The sequence below is a fragment of the Pieris brassicae genome, chromosome 5 (assembly GCF_905147105.1).
Source record: "Pieris brassicae chromosome 5, ilPieBrab1.1, whole genome shotgun sequence".
NCBI lineage: Eukaryota > Metazoa > Arthropoda > Insecta > Lepidoptera > Pieridae > Pieris > Pieris brassicae.
The window spans coordinates 5026416-5044900 of NC_059669.1; the positions used below are offsets into that span (position 1 = coordinate 5026416).

At 30.5% G+C, this 18485-nt stretch overlaps 2 long non-coding RNA genes across 2 annotated transcripts; one reads left to right on the plus strand and one right to left on the minus strand.

The window, feature by feature from the left end:
• The first annotated feature begins 1320 nt into the window (after positions 1–1320).
• Positions 1321–2433, plus strand: LOC123709975. Its single transcript, XR_006753780.1, has 2 exons — positions 1321–1543; positions 2025–2433. It is a non-coding gene; the product is annotated as an uncharacterized LOC123709975 (long non-coding RNA).
• A 1978-nt stretch (positions 2434–4411) lies between these two features.
• Positions 4412–6882, minus strand: LOC123710421. The gene is made up of 2 exons (XR_006753826.1): positions 6617–6882; positions 4412–4701 (listed from the first exon to the last, which is right to left on the minus strand). It is a non-coding gene; the product is annotated as an uncharacterized LOC123710421 (long non-coding RNA).
• Positions 6883–18485: the final 11603 nt, after the last annotated feature.

The window sequence follows — 18485 nt, forward strand, 5'->3', positions numbered from 1 at the left end:
ACATATTATAGAGTGTATCACTTACCTAAGAAATGAAAACAATACGTTAATAACTATGTAATATAAAAAAATCGACCCAACGACCACAGGGATTATAGTCGCACACTGAAGGCACTAGACCAACACTGTTCAATAAGTATGAAATAGGTACAATATTAAGTGGGTTTTACTGTATATTTTTATGTGATATTATAGTTGGTATTCAGTCAATTACTAGACCCCAGATAGATCATAAAAAATAAGATATTTGCACTGTTTTAAGTACTGACTTGTTCTTTTTACAGCGTACATAAAATTTGACAGAAAGAAACAAAAGCGTTCTTTAAAATGGTACATGGCAATATTTTACTACTACGTAAAATACTGCATAACAACTAAGACTTGCATTGATTTGGATCGTCAATAAATTCCATTCATCGTTAATGTCTTCCTTTAATCCATATGTGTTAATACATCGTCTCGTAAGCGGCTAATCACGTAATCTGATTTTAAATTTTTGATGACATTTCAGTTTATATATTGAAAACTATCAAATAGATTAAAAACTCTTTCTATTCGCAAATCAAAGTTTCATATGAATCTTCAATTCAGATCCACGGTCGGAGGAGAAATGCTTCAAAACAAACAAACGTATTTGTCATCGTAATAATAACCTACTTCTTCAGTTCGGTAAGGAAAATAAATCTTTTTACAAAAACCAATGTAAATAACTTAGCACTATATAATTATAATTCCTATTGTATTTTAATTATATTACAAATGTCAATGATTTTCTATATCTATTTATGCAACTGATATATTATGTCCAACCTTGATTCGAGATTTTCTATTATATGAATAATCAATATATATAATAATAATGGAAATATATACATTAAAGTTATTTTACCAAAGTAATATTCAAGTAGTTTTTGCTAGGTACATTTTCAGTGTACCTTAAAATGTACAAAATATTTCAGAACATTAATTGCTCATCTTCGCTGTTCATAAATGCCATCAAAGATATGTTGCAGAAGAAATCTTTAAATTGTCCCAATGAATCTGTTCTCTAAAACACTACTTATATTTTAACTTATAATTAGTTGCAGACATTAATTGCATAAGAATTAAGTATTTTTCTAATTAAATAACAAATAATTTAATATATAAAAAGTAATTGATTATTGAATAGAAATTAGCATTACTTTATACCTTGGCTAGACGAGCGTGTGATTCCCACGCGTATTGTCACTGAACAATCCTATCTAAGCCATTATCTTCCTACAGTTGTAGGCATCTGCGAGACAAGGTCACGAACGAAAAGATGATTTCAGATGCTTTAGTTCAGCCATATTATATTATACATTCTTTTGTTTACGGGAAACCCATTCAGGAAGACCTTGGGCATTCAACTTAAATCGCAACTCCAAAAGACACTGATGTATTCATAATTTTGTTACTGTTTAGCCGGTCCGAAATATATAAGCTTCAAAAAATTCATGGTGTTCAGTTGTCCATCGGAGGAGACAAGGACTAGTAAGAAATTACAATGAATTCTGTACTGGTAAGTAATATTGCATAGATTATATTTAGCGGTCATTTACTATCACTTACTGTGGCGATCATGATAAACTAACCGTAACAGGTTATATAATGCAGAAGTTTAATATCGGTATAACTTAGTATAATTGAAGGGCTTGTTTGTTTACCTTGTTAGTCGTTATCGTAACGTATACATGTTAGACGCAGACCTTGTTTTAGCATGAAAAATGCCTTTTAATATTTAACCATCATCTAAATGAGCTAAGTTCTTTCAACATCATGAAGAATATATTTAAAAATATATAATTGAAACAGACACAGAAATTCGTATTCCACATTAAATGTAACGGAAATCTCTTTTTCTTATCTTCCATAGACAATGACGCAATAAAGTGAAATTAAGATTCTATTTAAAGTTTTAACTTAATTATAATAAATAACTATAATAATTAATATAAAAATAATCATGCACTATTTCAAATTACGTAAATATCACTTCACAGATAACATTTGCCGTTATGATCTCTGCTGCAACGGCTGACCCAGCTGTTCTAATAAGCAATGGCTTACTGACTTCCCCATCAGCCGCATACATTGCCTCATCACCTTTGGTCTCGCCTGTCGGAGCACCTTTTGCATCTCTAAACTCACTCCCCGTGTCCGCACTACCGTACACGGCCGTATCTGACTACAGATATTCCTATGGTTCAGGCCTGAGTTATCAGGATTACGCGCCAGTTGCCCTATCTGGATCAGCTGTATCGCTTCCTTACACCTTGCCTTATGCCTACGCGGCTGACTGGTACTACCGGAAGTAACTAAGTAGACGTACAAAGCGATTTTAGTTACGATACTGTTGATTCCTTCCAAGGTTTGTTTGTTATGCGTATGTTAAATAAAGTGTTATTTTAATACAATGTTTTCTTCATAGCCCTGATAAATTTATTCATTCACAAAAATACATACACTATAAGATATACAACATTTATTTCTGCCATATAACACTTGCAACCAACAGTAAGATTAAAGAACGTATTAGGAGACTGGTTCCCAAACTAGGTAAGAACCTGTGATATGGATGAACAAGGCTGCCATTTCACGGCAAAGTCATCCGGACTGTATGTTCAGTCTGCGAATCATGTCGATAATGTCGGAGACAGCATTCAGTATATTCATCGTCTTTGCAAACGGGGATCTGTACAACAGACTGGTTCTGGGCTTTTGCCCTCGCACATATGCCGATATATTTTAATTTGAGTATTTAAGATTATGTTGAGACTATGCATAGAGGTTCTATATTCGAGTATTTGAGAAATATTGTTTCAGTTTGTTTGCTTTTAATTTAAATTAATTATAACTATAGGATATGTTGTTATTATTGATTGCACGCTGTAAAGCACGCGAAACGTCGAAAATTTTAAATTTAAAATTATGTAAATAATTATAAGTTTATAATAATAATATGTTGGATATGTTGGTTGTAATTTCAAAACCGTGCAATGATTAATTATAACATATAGCTAGTGGAGTCCGATAAAATCATTTAAATTTATTTAAAAGAAAGGATCCATAGCATTATTAAAAACAAAGGTTTTCATCCTAATGATCAGTTTTCGAAAGATTTGTTTTATAAAGTAACCTTTTTAGTAATACACATTTAAAAAGTACTTTATTATAATTTAGTAATGCCTTGTAACAACATAATTAATTCAGTTATTAATTTATTATTCGAAGATCTTTGTGTTACCGTGGTTACATATTTATACAAAAACGTCATTTAATAAAGCGTTAATTAATTCTTTTTTTGTTACTATACTTCCTGTTAATATAGTTAATATTATAAATTTACAATATTTCATAGAGAGGAATCTTAGGGCAGACTTGACCCTACCGACTTTAACAAATATATTTCGAGTTAATGTTTGAAAAGCGTTAACCGACCAATCATTTATTCATATAGATAACACAATGTACTTCTTTTGCTCCTAATTTTATATTTACTGCCAGTTCTCAAATCAAGGGCGTAGAACGGAAGAGAAGAACTGGCAATAAACTCGCCTTTGTTTTATTTCATAACGTTTGTAAGGAGCTGCAACCATTACACCATGTTCCACATGACATCTTAAGTAATAAATAATAATAAAATAAATTAAAAACAATGATTTGCCTCAGATTGTCTAAGATCCTCTACCAGCAGGCATGGTTAAATAGGAGCACGCACTTACATTCTCGTGGGAACAACGCGCAATTACATAGTTGAAATAACTAACATCACCGTATACACGAATTCAAGTACGACCAGTCACCACAAGTAGCACCCGTTCACGAGTATCACGCATGGCCAGCCATCCGCCCCCTCACCATATTTTAGGGAGAGAGACAACCCGACGCATGGAATTGCATATAAATGTATACGGTACACGAATTCAAGTACGACCAGTCACCACAAGTAGCACCCGTTCACGAGTATCACGCATGGCCAGCCATCGGCCCCCTCACCATATTTTAGGGAGAGAGACAACCCGAAAGATTTATATGCAATTCCATGCGTATTAGTATTAATTAAATTGTGTTAATATTTCTTGTCCGTCATTAAACTCCTCCTAAACGGCTGAATCGTTCTTTTTGTGTTGTGAAGTAAATCTTCAGGATCTCGGATTCAGCTTAGTATGGAAATCTACTCCACCTCTATATATTTAAATGTAATGTATGTAAATCATCTGATTCGGCCACGGCGACTAATCTACATGAAAATAAGCCTTAAATAAATAACTTAATGGCGCCCAATAGACGCTTCACGTGCAAGAGGCTGTTTAAACACCTCTTTAAGGGGAATTTATTTAGTAAATACAATCGTTTTGAAATATATATATATTGAAATAAAAACATATAAAAATTGAAGAATTTATTTATAGAGGCGAAACAAAGTCAGTTATCATGCTATTGGTCGTCGTGACAATTTACTAAGTATTACTATCGCTTCAAGTGCAGACTTTTAAATTTGTATATTTATCGTACAAAATAAGGGTTGTATGCGTAAGGGAATGTGTAAGCGGCTGGGACGTATCCGGTTCCGTAGAATGCGGGGAAGGCTGCCGGGCCGGTGTAGGCGACTACTTGTGGGTCAGGTTCCGGCTTTGGGCTGGCGAAAGCTACCGCCACAATAGCAAAGAATGCGAGCTAAAATAAAACATAAAAATGTATCATAGAGAGTTCATTATTTATCATTTATTTAGTCAAGGCACAATACAAAATTATTATATTTAACAAGCCGTATGCTAGTCTACCAACTAGACGGCCTAGTTGAACATCATAATCCATAATACTGATTTACGTAAAACAAATTTATTTTATAAAAGGTAGTTACTTGGGCATGATTAATTTCATATGCCAATATGAAATCTATTATTCATAATCTAACCTTTGTCTATAATAATTTTTTGAAACAAACTGCTAGAGATTTATAACAAACATATATGCCACAATACGAAAAAAATATGTTTTTCCAACATCGTGAACATAAGCAATTGCTATGTCATATCAAAATATATTTGGCGTAATCGAATGTGTTGTATTTTTAAGAAAAGATTTTCGTTTGAGTGTATAACGTTGACATACACTTGAAAATGAGTCTGAAGTGGTGAAGGGCGGACAGTCATATAAAAGTCACGAATTTATAAACCCCAGCTTTGATGTAGACATAATACGTGTTTCAAACAATTCTAGAATACAACATAGTAATTAAATTTACTCCAAGAACCACCTCTTATATAACTAGCCTGTTCGTAAGTTCTATTGCAAACTTAAAATATGGAATGGGGTGTTACAGAAAATAGGATTGCAGTGATCGCCTTGCACAAAGTCCGCCGGTCACATTCCAGACACTTCAAACGCTCGGTATCAGCCGTAAGGTCGTATATCGTGCTATCAACAGATACAACAACACTTCATTTTTATGTTATTATAAAACAAGACCTGAAGCTCGGTGCTTATCGTCTTTAAATCAATATTTACAATTAAAGAGGATCGATCAAAACGCCTTCTGTCGTGATAAAAATGTAATGATGTATATGATGTCGCAGATAAAAAGCACAGAAATTTCCTCCGATACCGATGAAAAAATTTTCACGATTGAAGAACATTACAATGAGCAAAATGATAAAGTGGACGCTCACAGTTTTAAAGAAGCTACTCAAGTGGTCGGAAAGACACAATGTGGTCATCATCCTGCGTCAGTGATGGTTTCGTGGGGCGTGTCAAGGAGTCACAAAACTACATTTTTGTGAGAAAGTGGCCATTTAGAATGGAATATTGTTTCATTTTTTTGTTGAGATTTAATAATTTTAATAATATTACATTACTTCATAAATTACTCGCAAGACATATAAAGGTCGAGAAAATAATAATCAGGCTCTGGAAAATTTAATTTGGAACAAAGAAAATTAACTTGGTATTGGCAATACCAACAATATATACGGGATAAGAAAGCCTATAAAATATAACTTCACTAAAGCAATTTGCATGACAGGGTTAAACAATAACCCTATTAGCTAAAATGCCGTAGACCTCATATGAATTACTAACAGTCTGTTCTGGCTTCACATGAAAGAACTTTTATTTTTAAAATATTTTAGAAATAAATATACCATATGTGAAAAGCAAAACGTAACATTTTAATGGTGAAAGAATTTTAGAATTCGGTTTAGTAGTTTTTTTTTAATTATTAACAAATAAATCTTTCCAGTAAATATAGTTTATACATAAATAAAGGATATACTTAGATTGAATTTTGTTTAAAATTATTTACGTGCAGAAATAAATGAATAAGTTAAAATATTACATAGTTACATATCAACGTTCCCAAACGCAAAAGGTTAAAATAAATAACGAAAATTAAAATAGACAAATATGGTTATATTACTAGTTGCTTTGAATTGTTTACGTTAGGCGTAAGTAATACATATATAGGTAATTGACGACTTGAATCGAAAATCGAGTAGAATACTACGAAAATTATTTCTATCTTATAACTCCGCAGGGCGCAATACGACTATTGACTCTAGTCAACTACAATTTAATTGGATAAAAAACTTACGAATCTGAAGAACATTTTGCTGGTCTCTTGGATGCGTTTTCTCAAGTGATATCGATTACACTATTGCTCTAGTTTATATACAATAAAACAAGACTGACCACGCCTCACGCACTTGTCTCCATAATTGATGTCCTTGATCTTCACAGGTAATGTATTCGATGGTTATGTCAATAATTACATCCGTATTAGGCGGCTTCAATTTGCAATAATCAAACCTTAGGGTTCCACAACTTTCTATATTGTTCAATTTATAGAATAACTTTTCTCTGATAATTTTGTAATGGTAGACACTTTGGGAAATAAAAATATAAAGAACAATACTGTTAACTCGCAATGTCACAGAGTAAAGAAAAGACAAAACAATGAATGACATTTAGAAGGCGCGAAATTTAAATAGATATATAACAGTCAAGATTATTAAAAGGACTTAAAAACAAAATAAGAAGAAGCTATTAACGCATCTACCAATTTTTTAAATACGAGTATGTGGCGTATCATTATTATATCTGTCTTAGCTTGTACGCATCACGTATTACATTAATTAATCTTTAGTCTGTTTAGTCAGTTACTAGCTATAGACTACTTAGAATTTCTACGTAAACAGATGAAAATTAATATATGTTTCCCAATTTTAATATTTGGATCCTTTTTTAAATTCTTTTACATACAGGAATTGTATATATACAGCAACGGGTCATTAGAGGTTTAAGTCTCGGTGATAAAATTGATTAATTGGTATGTATGTATAAGTTCATCTTCCGCATGTACGTGTGCAGCAATGAGGTTTCCCTCGCCCATCCTTGTTTCACGCAGAGAAATATAAATAGGAAACGGTCAAATACGTCCAACGTAAAATAAAATAAATAAAGAATAGTATAAAATAAAATAGATATACATCTGTATATGTTTAGAGTAGCCTTGTTATTGCCACGTCATGAAATGATCGAAACTGCGTTATGCCAACGACATAAACATATATAGTATCTCTAATAAATGCACATAATATTGAACATAAATATGTACTACAATACCAGCAGTATTCACGTGCAGAATAATTATCAGAATAACTCAGAAATGACTCTGTTGCAAATGAATTTCAATTGTTAATATTGCTGCATAAAAAGCATTTAATAATCCTGTTCTTTATTAAGAACCAAGCAGTGACGTTTTTTAAAGGAACCTAAAAAAATACATACAAAAAATTAATGATACGTTTAATATGTAACTACGCAGTTATCCTTCCGTCTATTTTATAATGTTTATCGCATTTGATAAAAAATATATAGTAAGTGTTTATTTCCACGAAGGAGAAGACATAATTTCATCAGGCAGGCATCAGGCGGTGCTCAGAATTATGTGCTTTACACTATACTGTTGATTCTTTCAAATAAAGTTAGTCGTCAAAATTAAATCTTTTAATAATCTTAGTGTATTAAACAAATCTAATTAAATTTAACGGAAACTATATTAACCGCATTTTCAAAAATTTCTTTCGTTTCCTCTGAGATAGATATATATAGATATTTATACTTTGTAATTAAATAAACAAAGTACCATTAAGTAATTATAGATGAGTAATTTTTAATCAAAATATAATATTTCCATTTGTTGTGCATAATTAAAGAAACACTACAGGTTTGGATTTGAATTTATTAAAAGATAATTCAGAAATGATACAACAATATTATTTTAATATTATTTATTAACGATATCATGACATACAATGTTCCATATGATTTTTTTAACATTATCAGGTATACACTGTAAATTCCCAAAACCAAATTTATTTATTAACACATCAACACATTACATACATACATCTTTTTGAATTGAACATGTCTGACGGGTTATAATAAAACTTTTCAATAAAAACAAAACGTCAATTCAATTGTTTCTTATCAAAAATCAGAATTCTTAAACCGACTTAGTATAAAGGTTTTGCTTAGTAAAATCCGTTGTAACCATTATAACTGTTATAGGGATAGCTACCATAACCACTGTAGCCGCTGTATGCTAATGGGTTTGAATAACCAGAGTAGCCTCCATAATAGCTTGGATATCCACCTGAGTAGGTATTATAATATCCGGAGTATAGCTGCTGAGGTCTAGCCATGGCGAAAGCCAAAACGGCGAATAGGATGACCTGTAAAATTAAATCAAGTACAGCATTCGTCCTAAATTAAATTAAAACTATACATCCAACAACGCCTATGAAAGAACTGATTTCATTGAATTTGCTATAAAAATGTAAAATATAGTATAAAAAGACTGAACATGCTACAATAAATTACAAAAAAGTACTTGGACTAATTTGATATAGTGTTTTTTACATTTCCTGTTTATTATTGTTATCATCAATTGGATCACTATAGCTTTTTACTATCTTACTTCAATCATGTACAATAAATAAACGGCTAAAATATTTCAAATTTTCCTTAGATAGAAAAATATATGTAAACGCCATTTCTATTATATTCAAATGATACAATACATAAAAAGGTTCGTATGGACCTTAAATTTTTCAAGTTCACCTGATTTCTATTAAATGATACATATATTTTTATTTATGACACAATAGATTATTTACAAAGAATATTTTGTATAACTCATCTGCTATTTTCGATGTTTCGCGAAAAATTGGGTTTTGGGGTTTCCTTTTATAATAAATTTCTTTATATAGTTCTATTGTTATTGTTAAAACTAGATTATAAATATCTTTTTAATAAAAATTATATTAAATATCTAATATCTCTCTAATATCACATACGTTCACGTGTGTTTATATATGAAATAAATAATAAAAGATTAATATACAGTATGAAAATTTTAAAGCTTCTTAAATATGAAAATATATTAAAAACTAAATCTGCATACTGAACTCTTAAAAAGCGTCCTTTTAAATGAGGTTGTAAATGATTAAGGATTTTATTTAAAACAATATTAATTAAAAATAATCTAGACCTTGTTCAAGTAAAATGTTTGAAGTAAATACTATAATAACCCTTACCAGCTTAGTAAACATCGTCTCAAATTTTAACAGTCAAATAAGTCTTCCAATCTCTCAGATCACAATGATACTGTTTTATTTTTACGAATTTAATAACATTTATACATAAATAAGTCCTTGAAATTAGTCGTTACGCTGAGGAAAAACAAAAGAACTCATTGGGAATCAATGTGAATTACGAGCACAAAAACAGTACGAGTGCTACATTTACAATTAGGTAAGCTTTGTTCAAAATAAAATGTGCTGAATTATAAACAGAGAGGAGACGTGTATGGTTCTGTCATTATCTTTATTTGCACATTAGGGCCTTAAAAGGTGACAATAATCATTAAAACTCTGTGAGAGACTATTTTCCAATTTTCCTGTAGCCGTGAATTCAACTCGTCGGAAAAGTAATTGTTGCTTTTGAGTCACGAATACGACATCCGGTCAAAGTCTAATTTGATTGTTCTATTTTTTTAGAGCTAAGAATCTATTGCATTATTATTTTTGTGTTTTTTTAAACTTAAAGCGCGCGATACGTATTTTTTCGGTATTTTGAGCAGTGTTGGCGTAGTGGCTTCAGCGTGCGACTCTCATCCGTAGGTTCGAACCCCGGTTGTGCACCAATGGACTTTCTTTCTATATGCGCATTTAACATTCGCTCGAACGGTGAAGGAAAACATCGTGAGGAAACCGGTTTGCCTTAGACCCAAAAAGTCGACGGCGTGCGTCAGGCACAAAAGGTTGATCACCCATTTGCCTATTAGATTAACAAATGATCATGAAACCGATAAAGAAATCTGAAGCCCAGACCTAATAAAGGTTGTAGGGCCATTGAATGTTTTAGGTATTTTGGGTAATCGGTTTAATTAATAATTAATCCTTGAGATAGAAAACAATGTACCACACATTAATTTAATGTCTTTAGATTTAAGTAATTGAATATTGGTGATGTGGCTCTTGAGACACTTATTTTTATGTTAGTGTTCATTTATAATTTTTAAACAATGAATTACAAAATCAAGAATGCGTTTAACCCTAGAAGGGAAAACTGCTTTATCCCTTGTGTTAGTCCCAGAAACGCCCTGTGTCATTTAAAGAGCCAGATGTAAACTGAAGTAGTTGCGCCACTGGATTATTCTGATCATTGTTAGATACAGGGTACAGGTAATCTAAATTCCGATCGAGATCATTATTTTTAATAATTTCAGCATTTTGTCACTGCAATGGTTTGGTGGCTAAAGGAGTTAGATACTTTGTATTAGTCGGTAGAAGCACGAACGCCTCAAACATTAGTTAGCTAAATAATATTTTTCTTATGAAGTTGCCTTAACACAATTACATATTTGAACTGTCAGTATACAAAATCCATGAAATCGATTCTACTACGTTGTACGTCAACTATTATGATGTTATGCTAATGTTGCGTACAGTGTTGTTATCTTAGGTGTTTTAATCAAACAATAGTACATTAATAGCTCGGAATTTAGGTGAGAGTAATAATGATAAATTTATTTAAAAATAATTGAAAAAATATGTGATGCTACACTCATTTATTCACTTTAAAAATCAACTCTTAAATAAATTCAATTGTAATTCCGACTGTAGCGGAATTTAGGATTATAATTTCGACCGTTTTTGTTCTCGCATGGCAATATTTGAATTTGATATTTTATTTATTTAATTGTCAACTAATTGTAGTTTTAATATAACTGAAATATTGCTTACGAAAACGTGAAAAGCAGTAAATTACACCTTAAAAGCTAACACAGCACGCAAAAACAGATTTAAATATAAAATATTTAAAAAATCCAGCTTAGTTACAAAGAAATAAGGAGATTTAAAAGTTTATATTGCAAGATTTGTAAGCTAAGAAGAATAGGACGAAATTGCGACAAGGGAAGAGGAAAAGTTATACATATCGCTCTTATTTTAAAATAGTTTTAGTAAGTTTTAGTCAATTATTGGAAATCATAGTCCGGCTTCAGAGCATCGTTCTTAATCACCATGGATTTTTATACAAAAGATATTGCGGAATCCATCTTTATTTGGTCCAATCTTTATAACTTTATTTATAATAAAAGATGTATATAAAAGTATTTGCACCCAAGGCACCCTAAACGTTTGGATAAATAAACGACTGCATATCTCAAATTCATACATAAAAAGACTAAAGGATTTTGTAAATAAATAAATCATTAGGTAACCAATAATTAGCCACATACAATTATAAGTATAAGTATTTATTAATATAGCCAGTAGTTAAAAACAAAATCAGTATTATTTTATTTTCTGCGCAGGAAGGTAGGATAAGGAAAGTAATCGGTAGGATATCCACCATATGAAAGAGGATAGAATGATGAAGAATACGGCGAGATAGCAGAAGGAACATTTCCAGGATACAAGTAGTCCAAGCCTGCTGTATATGTCAGATATTGAGGAGATGGAGCAGGTTTTGGAGCAGCCAGGGCTCCTGCCAGCATAGAGACAATTACAAACTGTAAGAAAAATATACCAATATTAAACATTTTGTTCGAAGAACAAAACATTATAAATGTTTCTCGGTGAATTATTTCTGTCCAGATAGACAGAAATAGAAATGTGAATATACTTATAATAAATAGGCAATTGAAATGATATTCGAAAACTTTAATTTTGTCAATTATACCACAGTGAAAATGTTACACAAAGTTTAATTATACAAGTCAAAAATGCAATGGCTACAAGCTTTTCGGTCTGGGCCTCAGATTTCTGTTCTGTTCCATTCGTTTCGTGATTATTTGTTTTTCTTTGAAAACTAGTCTTCAAAGACATTTGTTTTAGTACATGTCATAATATTTAACCCTGTCTGAACTAATAATATTCTATTATAGTTTAAATATAAAAATAGTGACCGAAACAAAAGTCTAGTCTTTGCTAGTCTATAACGGCCAGTAATTATAATGCATCGAATATTTATTGTATTCAATATAGTGATGTCAGTAGAATCGCTCTAAAAAAACTTTAATTAAAAACTCCTTTCATCATATATTTATAGTTTCAATAACCCCGTACCTATAGGAGCACGAGCTCGCAAAAAGATGCACGTGTAAGTCTAATGAAAAGACATCAACGCTACATTGTCAACAGAAACAGTTAAAATCTATGAAAATAAGTTTTGTATGGAATAAATGTGACCTAGGTCACTGGTTTTTATAGTATATTATTCTGACTTGTGATTTCTTCTGTACTTTTATTTTATAATGTTTTATTAACAATTATTTGAGTTATTATCATATTTTCTATACACATATTTTACAGTACATAACATGCCTTTCCTGAATTATTTTCAGGGCTGCCTTATATGTGAAAATAATAAATATATAAGGCCTGGTGTGCTGTAAATAATATTATGCAATGTCGGTAACATTGTACACGCTGCATCAACCCTACAACACAATTTTTCTCAAAATTAAAAATATAAAACCTCAATAATAAATTTGACTTACCAGTTTATAGAACATAGTTGAAGTATATGTATCAATGTACTAACGAATCTATCTTAATCTTAGGAATATATACATAAAAGTTGCCCTTGAACTTCAAAATACAATGAGACTCAATATGGTAACTAATAAAATCATAATGACAAATTACCGTCAACATTAGATGTACAACACATGCGACAACGCATTGAACAGCAAAATTGAAAAAAAACTGCCAACGCGAGGCTAATGATTCATGGTTTAACGTTCTAATCTGTCAAGGAAATATGACATTTAAGAAAGAAATATACTTCGGAAAAACGAAAAAGTATATAAAAATTTGGCTGTCAACCAAATTTCTCAATTGTGAAAAGATCCATGACTAAATATTTCAGGCTTAAGCTATTATTTTAATATTATTACTGGTAAAAATTATTCGCTTCTAACTAGCTTCATTCCTGCTCTATCAGAAACCGCGTTGAAAGATGTAAGGGTAAAATTTGAATTAAGCGCGATCTGTTGACTCCTGTCATCTCATATCCAATAAATTTTGGCATTGTTTACATAAGCGAGTCTTTTTCTGGTTTATATTCTTTTAATCTAGACTCTGAATATCAGCCTCAGCGTAGAGATGGTCGTGGCATTTTTATATCCTACGTAGAACGAATGGTATTTAATTTACAAAATCAAACGAAGATGACCTATCAAACTTCCGCGGCATTCAAACACTCGAATCCAAAAGGAATCACTTAAGGTAGCAAGCACGAATTTTCGTCTAAGAATATCGATATAGGCCGGTATATAATTATTACGTAGTACGAAGATAAATAGTACAATAAAAACAACGCTTAAGCATTTTAATTATCTTCGAACTAACTTCAAAACGCATATAACTTTGATATGCTAATATTTTAATAGAATGAGGCTCGATCGCAATTTTCCTTATGACGTAGTCTCCTGCGTTTAATACCAATAAGGCACTGCAGATTTTGTGAATTGTACGTGCCTCGTGTATCTATTGCCTAAAATAACATGACTAGTATGTTAATGCATGTCCATACACGTCCATACACTGTCATGAATAGAACCTAATCCGGTTCGGCAAATGTATTTGTCATGGTATTATGATTTTTTGCCTATGTTCCGGGATCGCGTGAACAATACTACAATATAATAATTATGTAACAGCGAAGTTAACATGAGATATATGATACGATTTTGGATTTTAAATTAATATTTTTATTGTAACTATAAAGTACATTCTAAGATCTTGTATAATTATGGGTAAGTTCGTTTTTCTAAAATATTAAATCTTCGTATTAAATTTATTTGGTGTTCATTAAATTTACACTGTGATCGTGTGGTTTAAACATAAACAGAACATGATGTGACGGTCTACGGTCACTAAATTAAACTTGGTTATAAATAAACACGCTCATGTATTCAGTGCAGGTTTCATAATGTTGTTCGGGTCTTTATGGACAAATATTCAAGTATCTCTTTAAATTATTATATTGTGTACCATTGGCTCGAAACAGCTATGTTCCCAAGCTTCTAAAAAATATTGTGGTTATATAATATAGATAAATTATAGAGATAAGAATTAATAACCTTCTGAAATCTTTAACGCATATCGGACAGTTATCTACACATAAGCAGCGACCCGTGTAATTTATAATTATCATATCTAACCTAAAAACTGTAGCCTATACAATTCGTGAAGGGCTTTGAAAAACCTTTAATTGTGTTTATCTTCGAGCATAGGGCGGCGAAACTACGAAAGCCTGACGGCAACTATTTTTTTACCCATTATTTGCAGTTTATTTCTCTTAATTTTATAAATTATAGATTGTGTAATTTATGTTAGAATATTAAAAGATGGTTATTTTCGTAGTGACCATAGAGGTAAGTGCAAAAGTATGAGCTTGTCAGATACGATTCCGGTAGAAGTACACTATTTAAAATAAATGTCAACGGCACATTTCGTTCGGTTTTGACATGTAAAATGTTTTTTAGCCATCATAATCAAGTATTTATTTATTTACAATTTTCTTAATCTATACAGTTATATTAAAAATAATTAATAAAGAGAAAATTAAAACAAATTTAAAAAGTGGTTTGGCTTTGATTAGTTGGCAACACTAGCTGCAACACATTTGATAAGCTTAAAACTGTAAATTGGTACTGAATTTTGTCGGATTTATGCATTTAACCTTACGCGATAGGTATGCTTTATTGCGTGTCAAACGTCGATAACTCTTTTAAATTCAAGATAAATTATTTATTTTTTACAGATACATAATTCGGAAAAAACTAAAACATATATTTAATCAATCAATTATAGGTACTTTCATTCTTTTTTTATAAACTGTATATTTTTCCTGTCGTCACAATTTACCTATTGTTATAATCAGTAAAACAAAGGCGTATTTTTAGGCCAAGAATTGCCAACAGTACGAGTGCCAGGTCAGTAAATTCTTTAACAATACGTTATGCTCGGAATATTGATTTAAGTTCACAGATTATTAAGAGATGATTATCACTACAAGAAATTCGCAATCTGCGTACATGAATATTTGAGGCGTAAATAAAACTGAATAAAGGTACTTATAATTTATATTACTTTCTTGATAGAAAAAAGATATAGCTACTTCTTTAATTGTAACAGTTAATCACTGTTTTTTAAACATCAACAAGAACATAACATTATATTTTATCGACATAATTCGTTGAAAAAATCAATGGCAATTTTCAAAATTAATTAATTTATATTTTAATTTTAAATTAAAATTATATTTTATTAAATATACATTTTTGCCTCCTTACAAACATGTTAATTATACAATTTTGTGTCCAGGACGTTCCTTACAATGTTCTCCGTAAGAGCAAGTTTATTGAACACAAAACGGTAAACACGTAGCCTAACCGGAGTTCGAACGGACGATATTATTGAAAAGTGCTTTACCACTACGCTAACATTACTTACTTCTCATCTTATTATTGAAATAAACAAGACTAATCAATGATTAATCAACTGCATTATCTGGTAATTAATAATTTAAACAGTGTTAAACTAATGCTAATCGTAAGCTTTTAATGAGATTTATTAAGCTTTGCTGGTTCACAATAAGCTTTGTTATATAATGCAATTTAATCAATAGAATAATGCTCCTATGACGTAATACTCGACGCAGGGTTATCTATTGCATAATTTCGTATGCACTAACCATTTAATATATCAATATTTTTAAGTAGAATTTGCTTTTGTGGTAAAACAATAGTTTTAGTAATATTAACCATAGTTACTTGATTGATTGATTTTTCTACAACAATCTATTGTTATTCTTTATTATTGTGTTATTTTTTGTTGCCCTACCGTCATGCTCTGAGGACTTGCGTTTGAATTACTGGTGTACCTAATTTTTAATCTATGATGATGGAAAACATAGTGATAAAATCGGCATTTCTCAAATTCAAAAAATGACGACTTGAGTCAAACCCAGAAGGCTGATAAACATCTTGTTGGGTCTTCACAGGATTATATCTATTTATTGGAACCAAATTTAAATGTTAAAACCACACTAACAATGATCTTAAAAGGCTTGATGATATTCATTATGGTACGATAATTTTATTTTATTTTTAGTGGCAACGCGATGAGAACGATACGGACAATGGTGTCTAAATACCTATTATGTTGTACTTTCGTCAAAACGGATTTAAATCCGATTACTTATCAAAAATATTAGTACATAACACTTTACTTTCCTACTTGTTATTTGACATTCTGCAAATTTACTAACAAAATCAATATCGGAACGGAACTTCATTAGTTGTATATGCATATTATCTAATTATTTTCATTTTTGTCATAACGTTCCATACTTAGACATAGAAGTGAAAGTCTTCTATTTTCTTATATAATGTGCTTTTACGTTAAATATTTCTCTCAACACAAAATATACAAAAGTTTGACGTGATACAGAGCCAAGCAAAATAATATAACAAATTCTTTACATACATAATATGTAACAAATACTATTACACTCTAAACTGTCATCGAAATACCGTCTAATGAACTTGACGTATTCGGTACGCTGTGTTATGTAATTGATTGGGCAGATGATTAATCTAATTAAGAACCTGTCCAAAACATTGACATAACATATTATGATCTATATTAGACTATTACATATAAACTACGTTTTAGAGGCTTCAAAATAGATTATTATGACACTAAAGCAATTGCCTTTTTCATGGATAAAGTTTTACTTTAAATTAATAACTAACAATAATTATAATTTTAAAACAACATATATTATAAATGTTAATATATATTTTGTATTTCAATAAACTTTTTTACTAAAACTGCTTATCGGTAATATTTCATAAAAACAGTAATACATTGTATACATTATATTAATTGTAAATAATACCAATATATGTGATTTTGTTTTGGTTTACTTACCGACAAAGCAACTAACACGGAATTGTTACAAAACCATTTTACTAAATATGGATATAATTTGAAATAAGTAAATATTATTTTTATAACTGTAATATCATCTTCTTTTCTGAGTAAAATTTCTTGCAATAATTTCATAATGCCTTACAAGAGCTAAGCCATCGCGCAGGCAATATTATATATAATCTATATCATACAAATATGATATCATAATAATAAAAGTTTTATTACCTTTTTTCACATGAGATATCAAGGTATATATTTTGTCGTCTTTTTTCTTAACAGGCAAGAATATGGTTAGACAAAGCTGTGTCCCTTTAATAAAATATTAAATAAACTTATCTCATATAGCTTAAAAATACAAATGTATGGATTCTAAAACTCTCCAAATAAATAAAAATTATATGAGGTAATTCTCTTCTGTATCAATGTTTTTCTTTATTCACATAATTATGCTGACACTGTTATAAAGACAAACTGTTATTAATATTAACAACATGTATAATATTACAAACACAATAATACATCCTATTCTATTTTCTATGGTGACTCCGATTTAGAATCTGACCTGTTATGAATTCCTTGTATGACGTACTTAAAATGGCCGGGACTTCATTGTTTATTGAATCATGTAACAACTACGCATCTGAAAATATGGTTATAGTTCAAGCTTGAAAATGTAATTACAAGCTTCAAAGCGTTAAATTTAAGAATAATTACAATAGTATTTTAGTAACAACATTTTTGTTCAATTAAGGTAGAATAAAAAACTTTCAAAGTCAATTCGTTTATTTACGTCACAGGAAAAGCACGTTTAGCACAATTAAGCTGTTTTCGGAGTTTTCCAACGATTCATACGTATATCCTTTTCCAAAAATAACAATTTGATGGCATTTTTAGCACACAACGGTTGTCGAAGTAAAATATCATTTTATAACATGTAATCGGAAA